A 12,817-nucleotide genomic window follows, 5' to 3' on the forward strand; every position below is an offset into this window, starting at 1 on the left:
CCCGCCAAAAATGTAAATCCATAATTTTCCCGCCAAAAACGTAAATCCGTGATTTTTCCGCCAAATAATAGTGATGTTGATGATTATTATTATTATTATTATTATTATTATTATTATTATTATTATTATTATATTTTAATTATTAATTTATTTATTACATTAATATTTAATGGGTCAACCCATTTAACCTTCTAACCCATCAAATTAAATGAGTCCATGGGTTGACTCAACTCATTTGGCTAAATGAGTCAGTGCAACCCATGAACTCATTTAACTCTAAACTCATTGGGTAATGAGTTGAGTTGAGTTGGGTTAACCATTTTGACACCCCTATGTATAGATATTAATTTGAAAAATTGTTAAAATTACCCCTTTTGGTGTGCCCCTTTTCAAAAATGCCCCTTTTAGATGTCCATTTTCAAAAATGCCCCTTTTTAAATCTGAAATTTTTATAAAGTTTTATTAGGTTTATAAGGGACTTATGGATTGTAACTATTACTTGAAGACTCGATCCAAGTATTTATAAGGTTTTATAAGGTGTTTTTAAAGGTTTTACAAGTTATTTTAAAGGATTTTTTAAGGTTTTTCAAAGGTTTTACAAGATATTTTAAAGGTTTTTAAAGGTATTTAAAATGCATTTATAAGATTTTATAAAGTATTTATAAGATTTTAGATACATAGAAATGTAGTTTGTGTATGTTTTAATAATATTACATACATATTTGGGTAAATCTTATATTTTTAAGAGCATTTTTTATAAAGTTTTTTAAAAAGGGTATTTTTGAAAAGTGGCATTGAAAAAGTGGCATTTTTGCAAAAGCCCCTATAATTAATTAATAATTATTAATTTATAAAGAGATTTAACTAATCTTGTAAATATTTTTAAGAATTTTATTTGAAAAGCAATTTTTTTTGCTTTATAATCAATTTCTTTTTAAAACTAGTAAAAAAGAAATTATTAAGTTTAGAAAAAAAAAAAAAATAGATGTAGAGTCTAAATGGTGACATTAGTTTGAGGAATTGATGAGGAATTGTTGTGGAATTTTCATTTGGTCACATCATTTACATAAATAAAAACTTGAGGAAAGCTTGAGGAATTTCAGTCACATCACTTGGTTAAATACTATTTTTAAGTTTATAATGTTTTTATTGTTATGCTTTTACTAAATTATATATACTTTATATTGTAAATAATAATTTTCATAAAATTTATATTTAGTTTGTGTGATATTATAAAAATTAATTAGTTAACCTTTCTTAAAAAGTAAAAGACATAAATAATGATGAAATTGGTTAGGTCTATATTGGTGACTAAAGAATAAAAATAAGTTTGTAACCAATTAGTAATTAATTTTAATTTAAGGTTTCATATGATAATTTTTTTTTTTGGTCATCTGGTAAAATATATTGATAAGGGTAGGTTACAAAGGAAATTCAACTTTCGATCCTAACAAGGAGGAAGGAAACAAGTCACCAAACAAAACTACTCTAAACCATTTATAGGAACATGGTCAATACAAGAGAAAAAGGCTACACGAGAAACAGCCTATTCGAAACATCACAAAAAGCTTAGACAGAGGACGAAATTCTCTCACTTTCAAACAAGCCATATAACCAATGTGGATGACTTGAAGCAACATAAGAATTTAGTCTGCACTCAAAAGTAACACTCTGAGCCAAGAGAAAGGCTCCTCTGTTAGCTAGTGGATGCTCCAATACAACACTCCACTCCAAAAAAAATTCCAAGCATCTAAGCAGCTCTGAGGATTCATACCTAAAAGAAGGTCAAGCAATCGGTCTCAAAATGACTCCAATCAAAGAGGCATCCTGCAGAGCAAAACCCACCTTAGAACAACGATGGCTAATCAAACTTTCCATAGCCCAAAGAACACTAAAAAAAACCGCCTGATCCTTATGTGATACATTTGTAAAAGATCTACGGCTGTGTAACAACACATTCCCTTCATCATCTCGCAGAACCCATGCACTTCCTGCCAGATTATTTCTTTTAGACCACGAAACACCTACATTACACTTCAACCAAGATCGTAATGGAGGTTTCCAGATGGGTAATGGATCTTGCAGTTCATGGACTCTAGAACTAAGAGCAGGGCACGAAGTCGGGTTTGAATCTTGGCCAGAAGGAGAGCGATGATCTGAAATATCCAATCTCTGACCCAAAAACCACTCATCTACATCCACACTAATCTTTGCCACTGACTAAGCAGCATCAAAACTCTTCCCCTCAAAAAACAGAAGATTCCTGTTTTTCCAAATTCTCCAAAGAATCCAAGGGAAACTCTTCCTTAAGTGGTGAGGCCATTCTTTATTGTCTCTGTTGATCAATAAATGCTGAAAGTTTGAATAAACAACACCTTTATCAAAACCTGCCTATGGGTATGGGTAGTCAGACAATGCCCAAATTTGTCTAGCAACCTGACATTCAAACAAAACATGGTTTATACTTTCACCATCCTTCCCACAAATTTGACATCTACCATCCAATTCCATGCCTCGGTGTAACAACTGATCTGTAACTCCTAAAGCACCACTTAAAGCCTTCCACATGAAGACCTTTAACTCTGGATCGGTAGTTAACTTCCATACTTGTGCCTTTAGAGGGTTAATCGATGGTTGAAGAGCAGCTTGAGAAATAATATCCTCTCTAAAAACCTCACAAGCCATCCAATAAGCAGATTTAACTGAGAAGTCCCCATTTTTGTTGTGTTTCCAAACAAAGAAATCCTCAAGATCCACCACTGGTTTCTTTTTATTGATCTTGATAATATCTTCCGGAAATAAATGCTCCTCAAGCTTCATAGGATCCCAATCTCTTCTTCCAAAATCAATGAGGTCACAAACCTTGAGTTCTAAATCGATAATGGGATTTTTGATCCAAGGAATGCGCATAATACCATCCTCAAGCCAAGGTTCCATCCAAACCTTGATGGAATTACCATTGCCTACTCTTTTTTGAAGACCTCTTAAAAGTAATTCTCTGTCAAAAAGAATACCGTGCCAAGCGAAAGAAGGCCTAGAACCCAAAGCAGCATCAAGGAACCCAACAAAAGGAAAATACATGTGCTTAAGGAACTGAGCAAAAAGGCAATTAGGATGTTGAATGAGCCTCCAAGCTTGCTTGGCAAGGAGAGCCTGAATGAATAGAGAGATGTCTTTGAACCCAAGACCCCCCAGCTCCTTTGACAAACAAAGCTTATCCCAACTTAACCAATGAATCTTCTTTTCATGTTCATGAGAACTCCACCAAAAGGCAGCCATAGCACTAGAGAGGTTTTCACAAGTGGTCTTGGGCAATCTAAAACATTACATAGCAAATACAGGCATTGCCATTGCTATAGATTTTAGTAATACTTCCTTGCCACTCAAAGAGAGAGTCCTAGAAAACCAAGCAGACAGTTTTGTTTGAAGTCTTTCCTTGATGTAACTCATCATCTCAATCTTAGACCCACTAAAACATTCAGGAAGGCCTAGATAAGTGCTAGCACCACCTTCACTAAAAATGCCCAAGCCTGCCTTAATGCTTTCCTTTTCTGCGAGATTCACCTTTGCACCGAAGGAGATAGAGGATTTGGAAAGATTCAGCACTTGACCAGTAGCTTTCCCATAACAAGATAGAATCCTCTGTAACTCTCCGGCCTCTTCTTGATTAGCCTTACACATAAAGAGACTGTCGTCTGCGAATAAAAGATGATGAATCGAAGGTCCATCATCATGGAATTGAATACCTGAAATCCTTCCAGCAGAATGAGCCCTATTCAACAAGTGAGACAAACCTTCAGAGCATAGCACAAAAAGAAAGGGAGAGAGAGGATCTCCCTGTCTTAATCCACGTTGCGGCTTGATCAATCCATGAGGGACATCATTAATTAGAACAGAATAGGTCACGGAAGAAACACAAAACATTATCCAATTGACCCACTTTACATGAAACCCCAAAGCAAGCAACAAGGACCTGAGATAGCTCCACTCAACTCTATCAAAGGCTTTAGACATATCAGTCTTACAGTCATATATTCTGCAGAAATCTTTGGTTTTGTCTTGAGGCTGTGCACAATCTCATGGGCCACCACTATGTTGTCAGAGATCAATCTATCCTCCACAAAGGCCGATTGGGAGTCAGATACTAAACCAGGAAGAAGAGGTTTAAGTCTCTTTACCAGGATCTTGGAGAGGACCTTATAGAGGACAGAACAGAGGCTAATGGGTCTTAAATCCTTCATCTCAGTAGGGTGCAGAATTTTGGGAATGAGGCAAAGATGGGTATAGTTCCACTCCTCAGGAAAATCCCCAAAAAGAAAAAAGTGATGAACCTCCTTAACCACCTTATCTCCAACAATCCCCCAATAATGTTGGAAGAATAATGCTGACATACCATCAGGACCAGGTGCACTTGAAGGTTTGATGGAGAACATTGCTTCTTTAACCTCTTCTTTCGAGACCGGAAGGATGAGTCTGTCATTCATCACAGAGGATACCTTAGAAGGGAAGTCAAAGAACCAGTGATTGAAATTGACCGGATTAGCAGAAGTGAAGAGGTTGCTGAAATAAGCAGAAGCTACCTCTCCCTTGGCACCTTCAGATTTCTGCTCATTTCCATTAATATCTAAGAGAATGTCAATTCTCTTCTTTGCTCTACTGTTCTTCACCGATGCATGGAAGAACCCAATATTTCTATCACCACTATGCATCCATTTGTCTTTACTCTTTTGTCTCCAATACTCTTCCTCCTCATTGTAGGCTATTGCAAGATCCTTTTTTAAACTGTAAACCAAGGAAAATCTGGGGAAAGAGGAGGACTGTTCCAATTCCAAAGCATTCTCAATCAGTTTTTTGTCTTTTGCATTCAGATTGTTCATTTTTTTCCAAGAACTTAAAGCCTTTCTGCAACCCCTCAGCCTCTGAGCCACATCATCAACCCGAGAGCCAGTAGACGCATTCCAAGCAAGGAGAATAGTCTCTTCAACCTCTGGCTTATACAATAACCTTTTGTTAAATCTGAACTGGCCTCTGTAATGGTCTTGAGAAGCAGTCAACTTTATCAGCACCGGCCTATGATCGGATCCTCTCAAGTCCAAAAAGGATTGATTAGACACTGGAAAAAGGGAGAACCATTCTTTGTTTCCAAAGGATCGATCCAATCTACTTTGAATCCAGAGATCGTACCTTCCTATCATTAAAGTCCCCAACTATACACCAAGGGTCTCTTCTTCCCAACCCTATTCTACTCAATCTTTCCCAGTTGTCTTTCCTCCTCTTGAAAACAGGATCTCCATATATACATGACACAAAGAAGGTGAAAGCACCAAACTGTACTTGAAAGTCCATCAGATTCTTATCTATATACTTGAGATCGATATTTACACCAGCCTTAATGAACAAGACCAAACCACCACTTTTACCCTCAGGCTCCACAGTAAAAACCCTCGCATAACCAAGAACTTCCTGTAGATCCACTAAATCATCACGAACATGCATCGTCTCCATCAAGAACAACATCTCAGGAAAAAGTTTTTTACGCAATTCCTTGAGACGGTTTCATATGATAATTATGTTTGATAACTATTAAACATATTAACATAAAATTCCACCAAAATTTACCTTTTATTAACATAAAACCCTCGTAACATCATTCTAATTGTATATCTATTGTAGTTGAGAACTGTAATGGATCCTGCTCTACACTACAAGAAATCTGTGTCACGGTCTAAACTAGCTGAAAAATATTTCCAGGCAAGTTTCAGAATTAAAGACGAGAATTTTTGTTTCGGCTTCGGTCTTAACACCAACCAACTCTTGTGTTCTATGGGAGATTGACAAAGAAGAATAGAAAAGCAACTCTTGCCGATGAGTTGGTGTCAGATCCTAAAACTTCTCAGTACAGGTTAGTTACTATCATTGTCTATTAAGAAACAATGTATAGGAAATGCCTAAATTCTGTATCAAGTATTATGATAGGTATTAGTATAAGTGTGTGGTTTATCTATCCAACTAATAGGAATCTGTGTCTTGATGTTGTGAATGTGTTTTTGTTGATTATGGTTTTACAGGAAGCGTAAAGTTAGGGAGATTGAGGAGAAGAGTAGAGCTGTCACGAATAAGAAATGGAAGAAAAAGGGAAACCAATCCAAGAACACAAAGCAAACAAGGAACTGAATTACTTTTGTTAGAGTATGATCAAAGTTTTGGGACACATTTTTCTATTTTTAATAGAATATGATCATAGTATTGGACACACTTTCTTGTGGTGCTATAGACCTTACGTTGTAATGACTCATGTTGTTTATGGACTTCGTTTAAAGGATTTGCAGCACTCATAGTGCCTCCCTGCTTGAGTCATCTAGCACTGACCATGCCACACATATTTATGGCAGCACAGCAAAACTTTGCTAGTGAATTTGGTATTCAGCAAGATCTAAACTATGTGACTTTCTTCTTTTGAATCATAGTTGTAGTGAGAAGGCCAAGAGTATTGCTGCAGCTGCTTCGAGCCGGGGAAAGATTGAGGTCAGTTGTTTGAATTTTTGTTTTGACTCGGCCTTGTTACAATCTATGATATTATATCAGCTCTTTGGAACTAAGAAGATGGATTGTGTGTTTAGGATTTAAATCTGTGTCAAGTTAAACTGTTTAAGCTCGCTTTTTTTTGTTTGAATTTGTGTTTTCTTTTGGCTCGTTATTGTTGAAATCTAAGATCCTAGCATCTGTTTGGAAGCAAGAAGATGTATCGAGGACTAGAATCTTTGTCTCAAGTTAATATGTGGTTTGATTGAACCATAAATTAAACTTGCTTGTGGTTTGAGTTTGTGTTTTTGTTAGGAATTGATAGAATCTAAGATCATGTCAGCTGTTTGGAACTAGGAAGATGGATTGTGTTGACTAGAATCTAATTATTTTAAGATCTGTGAATTGCACTTGGGGAGCATTCACTCGGTTAATGCATATGTTATTCTTGATCGCTTCCAGATAACCGAGATCAAAGACTTTGCGGGTCAAGAAATCAAAGTAAAGCGGTTAGTGGAAGCGGATTCAAAAAAGCACTGGACCGGCTCCTCCTCCTCGGTGGCACCTTCAGCGGTTGATGCGGTTCTTGAGCAGATATAAAAGAAACGAAAGCCGAGAGAAAGAGAGAGACGCTAGTTTAGCTCTTCAGTCCAAGAGAAGACACGATGATGTCTGAAATGTGACCGACTCTTTTAACGTTCTTCTGTAAGTAATCTTGTTTTCTGGTCTGTTAAGAGAAGTGATCTTTAGTAGACTATGTAGAATTTTCTCAAGTGATTTGGTCACATTCTTTGGCAGAGTCTAAACTGAGTCCCTGTTTTCTTGTTTGATTCGGATTTATTTCTTATGTGTCTCTCTCGAGAGATTTCAATAAACTGAGATCATCCTCAATGAAATGGGCTTGCAATGCAACTTGCCCAACTTTTGAAAACAACAATTCATTTGCGACTGCAATCTACATTGTTCTTGTAAATCGTTTGTTTTCTTAGTTTCTACCTAATGAAGCTCATATGGTCTCTATACAACAAAAAATTATTGTTTTGGTTGTAAAATCTAAAACCTGAAGTAAAGCTTGATTGATTTGGTTTATGGTTGCAGGTAGGCCTGGGATAAAAAACCAACCCGAATTTTCCGACCCGACCAAACCCGAAGAAACGCAATTCGGCATGCTTCGGGTATGGGAGATATACCGATCGGAATAGATGAAATTAGGACTTCGGTTTTCTATTCGGTCGGTTCGGTTCGGGTATTCCGATCGGTTACCGACGAATACCGAAAATTAAACCTAACTATAAACCTAAAATTACCCTAATCTCTCGACAAACTTCACATCTCACTCTCCCACCCGACGATAGCCACTCTGTCTCACCATGGTGATTTGTTCTTCTTCTACAACATCTATGACTCTTCTTCAGCTTCTTCTTCTACATCTTCTCTCTTCTCCTGTTTTCTTATTCTCTCTTCTTCTTTATTCTTCTTCCTTGTTCTTCTGTTATCTTCTCCTTCTTCTTCCATCTTCTTCCATCCTCTTCAGATCTTGGAGGAAAGAATGAGACATGAAGGAATCTAGATGCAAGACGAAGTGTGATGGTATATATTTTTTTCGTCGTTGCTCAGATTCGCCGTAGCCGCCGTTCAACGTCAGTCGCTCAAAGTATGATAGTAACTGAAAACCCTAATCGATTTTTGGGTGCTGGGCTTGGGCTTAAGAAATTTTTTTTATATTTGTGGGCTTGTAAACCCAAAATAACTGGTTTTGGCTTTTGGGCCAGCAAAATCTAATATATATATATATTAAAGAAAATCAGTTATTTTCGGGTTTTAGCTCAAAACCGAAATTAACCGAAAACCGAACCGACCGAACCGTAATCTATTTCGGTTACTTTCGGTAGAGTTTTCAAATTCCGAAATAACCGAAAAACCGATTAAACCGATCCGAACCGACCGATTAACCGAACTCGCAGGCCTAGTTGCAGGGGAAAAAGTGGCTCTTTACAGAGTTGATAGTCGTAAACAAGCAAGCCCGTGTTAGCTAGGTTTTTTCCATTGTTGGATTGTTTTGTATCAATGTTCTCAATATTTTTTAAGAAATTTTCACGTAAAACAATATTTTGAGTTTTGTTCTCATGTTTTGGCAAAGTGAGATGAACCTCTCACAGAATAGCCAATTGAGCTATTTCAGACCAAATTGCCCTTAGAGAACAACTATTCTTGTTTGATTACGTTTCTTAACTCTTCTACAACTAAACTACATGAAAGAAAAAATGATTATATATATATATATATATATATATATATTTACTTAAACATATAAAAACTTAGAAAATCAGAATTTAAAGAGAAAGAAATGAAATAATCCGAGAACGAAGGCGAGCTGCTCTTTATACTAAAATTGAAGGAAATTTTGTTTTAAATCTGAAATTTTGTAGTGAAATAATTGATTTTGCTTCATTATCAAGTAGAGAGATTAGAGTTAAATAGATTAAGAGATTTTCGGCGAGTTGGAGAAATGATAAAAATGGTGAAAAAGCAAGTGTTCTTCCGACGGAATCGACTTAATCACCGGACAATTAAACAAAACTCAAACTCTTTAGTTTTTTGAACTTAAAATATGCTAGATGTACAATATTTACATGTAAAAACATTCAAAACGTATAAAGAAAACAAAATTCTGAGATAACTGTTAAAAATAGCTGCAAAATTAGGGATGCAAAGGTTGAAGACGACTGCCAAATTACAATTATACCCTTCATTGAATTTCTTCAGTGTACTTATATGCAATTTACAATGTACGTATCATTGATTATGTTGACATGTAAATATGTTAGATTATCGTCTCTCCGATTTGCATCTTTGGCGAGTAGAACATAATGTCAATTTACTTTCATGCGATCGATTTTAGTACCCGAATCACAAGTCTTGCAAAACAGTTTTCAAAGATCTATTTTTTTTTTTCAAAATTTGCAGGGTAGATGCGGAACGGAGTATCGTCTCTCCTGCAAGTAGTAATCTTAGTTGAATCTTCGTTAAAAACTTGATGCCCAACCTAAATCTGGATAAATCGTTTTCAAAATTTTGATTTGAAGTACATCTTTCGTATGATTATATCATTTCAGAATTCTCTTTATTCTTCAATAGCAAACCCAGATTCTGCAAAATTTTCAAGAAATTGATGTTTTGTACTAGGTCTGCTTTCTTCTTTAGTTTTTTTTGTTAACGTACGTAATTTGCGACTTAGACAAAAAGTTGTAAACCATTGTTATATATTTTTTCCCTTTGAATTTCTTCTATGTATGTGTACACAAATTTCTGTGTACGCAATATTGATTTTGTGGACGTGTACGTTTCTTAAATTATGTACCATTGTTGAGGCTGTGTACGTGTAATACTAACAAATTTTTTAATTAAAAAACTTGGTTAATTTGACTAACATTTCACAATATACTATTGGTATACATAAACACAAAAATGAAATATAATAAATCAATATAATAAAATCAATCTTAAAACATAGAAATATATATACATAAAATTTTGTATTAAATGGCATGCAAATATAATATTCATTTACCTATCATTTTCATATATCACTACTCTAATTATGTTACACTAGATTGTTGATAAAGAATATGTAATGTTTCAAACTGAACCCGTAAATGTACACGGCAATATTGAGATACACGTACACGCACATGACCACACTAACCAGTTACTGTACTAATATCATAAAATGTCTTTTCTATTGTACTAATATCTACTTCCGTCTCATCAGTTGGACATTGGCTAAGTCATTGGAGACTAGAACATCATCATTATCGAGTATCTCCGCCTCACTACTTAGCAATGTAGAAAAGTCACTATATACTTCGGAAGACTCATTCACGGTCACTAATCTGATTCAAGTTAAATCCTCCTTCATGATCCTCCAAACAAAACTCCACACAATTACCATTCACTTCACTTCTACCATGTCCATTCGTGTACGTCAAATATTCACCTTCACATACTTCTTCGTGTACACAGTCAGTAAAGTACATACATTCTTTCAAATCATGTCTTACCTCACGGTTAGGACTCAAAGATGGATAAATATTACTATTCTCTCCAAAATCATCGAGGATGCCCACCACGAATCAAAAAGAATGTATCCAGGCTCATTTGATTGTCAATGTAGACATGCGGGCGTTTACTTTCTATCATCACTGACATCTTTCCTGGCATCCAGTATCTAATTACAGCATTGCATTCAGTGAACTTCAAACTGAAAACCTCACATAATGTACGTACAAATTCCGTGTACGTCATGTTTTCCTTAACACGTACACATCGACCAAACCTGCCTTTCTCTGGTTCAAATTTCTATTCTTCTTATTTGCATCTTCACTCACCCACCATAGTAAATACGAGAATATCTATTACCCACCTGCATCATAAATTCAGCAGAATCCCATTAAATGCAACTGAAAATATGATTACATCTACAAAAAACAAAAAGAATTTCCAACTACACACTTTATAAACATAAATGTATCCTCATTTAGCATTTGCAACAAACAAAAATGGAAATAAAAATTTTCTGGGTTTTTATATAAAAAACAATGTTGATTTTGTACACAATCAAGATCCTAGTGTGTTTTAACAAAAAACTTCTTAAACAATTTCATTACATACACGATCAATGCTTTTCTTGTCTCCAAACTTTGTAAATCAACAAAATCAAAACTTCTCCAGCATCACAGTCGTTCATACAAATTTGTTGTTTGTTGGTTCATGTTTATCTCTTACAATTATTCACACGTATAAACAAATATTAGAAGAAGTAATGATGAGTTTGCATTAATTGTGACAAGAGTCATGTCTAAACTTTTTTGGAATTAAATCCTAATGTCACATTATATTTTAATGTTATTAAGCCCCTTTTTGCACTGTAGAACCGCAAAAAACATTTAAAACGAAAATATCTTCACCTAACCGGAACAGTGTACCTAACTGAACCGCATAACTGAACCGTACACGGAACAGTATGTCGTTACGCTGGCAGAGGTAAAATGGTCAGATTTTGGCTTAATTGTCAAAACGTGAGAAGCAAATCTCACTTTGCCAAACCGTAAAAATTAAACATGGTCTTCTGCCCTGGCCTGATGATAATAGGTTTTCAAGATCAATTAATCCTAAAACACTATCGTGTCGTTGTAGTATTTTAGGTTGTCAATCCAATCTAGTGTGATGCAAACAGATGAGATATGATCAGAATTTATTAAGTCAAGCCAAGCAGAGAATTGCGGTTTTCAAACAGTCCTAATGCGAAATAACAGAAATGAAATGAAACTGGAATGCAAACTAGCAATAGCAGGCAGTAGAATAACAAAGCAGATAAGATAATAGGCAATCAAATGGATGAGAGATTCCTAAGGACAGGGTAATCGAATAGCGTGGTCTCCTTAATCTATTTAGACGGTTGACAAAACTTCACAGAAGCTATCCCTTGACAACAAGTTCAAAAGCAAATCAATTCACCACCGTGATAGAAATTCTCAAGCATAGCTAGACACAGACCTAATCACCATTAGCGATCTCTAACTAAGCAGGCAATATCGAATCAACTTGTTAAAGCCAATACCAGCTCTAAACGGCCAATACCTTGGGATAGAGACGAGTATCTCTGGAATTAGTGGATCAGACATTCCATCAAACACCTTTTGGGTGCGGGAATGTCTGGATTCATTTTCCAGTTGATCAGAAAGGAACAAGCAATAAGCGCAACTAATCCAGAAGGGGTTCAAACAATCTAAACTCAACCATCTAAAGCGACTAAGGCAACCACGACTACTCTATCCCATCCTCAGAAATACAATTCACTACTCAGACATAATCAAAAACAATAGCAATGAAACGATTGAAAACATGATAACAGGAAATGATAAAGACTGAAACGAAAACTGAATTATAAAATACTTGAAAGCGAATACAAAGTCGCAGGAAGAACACACTGCGACTACGAAAACAAGTCTAGGTAAAAACTGAAAATAAAGACTGGATGCCCTAGGGAAAACCCTTAGAGGCTGCTTATATAAGCGAGAAAAGTTAAATAAGGAAAGTTCGAGATAGTGGTCTTCACATCGAGACCCCTGCGATCGAGCATCTGATGGGCTGAAATGGGCCTCCCTGTGATCGAGTGAAACTGATCAAACTGGGCTTCAGGAACTCCGTCTTGCGATCGAGTGTTCTGTAGTGAAGATGAGATGGAATGGTCCAGCAACCCTGCGATCGAGTGGTGCGATCGATTAGATGACGT

General features: G+C 35.9%; 1 long non-coding RNA gene across 1 annotated transcript; it reads left to right on the forward strand.

Annotated features, from left to right (window-relative positions):
* The first annotated feature begins 5,677 nt into the window (after window positions 1-5,677).
* LOC9327972 lies at window positions 5,678-7,354 on the forward strand. The gene is made up of 3 exons (XR_002329639.1): window positions 5,678-5,902; window positions 6,069-6,525; window positions 6,985-7,354. It is a non-coding gene; the product is annotated as an uncharacterized LOC9327972 (long non-coding RNA).
* Window positions 7,355-12,817: the final 5,463 nt, after the last annotated feature.

The sequence above is a fragment of the Arabidopsis lyrata genome, assembly GCF_000004255.2.
Source record: "Arabidopsis lyrata subsp. lyrata unplaced genomic scaffold ARALYscaffold_1, whole genome shotgun sequence".
Taxonomy (NCBI): domain Eukaryota; kingdom Viridiplantae; phylum Streptophyta; class Magnoliopsida; order Brassicales; family Brassicaceae; genus Arabidopsis; species Arabidopsis lyrata.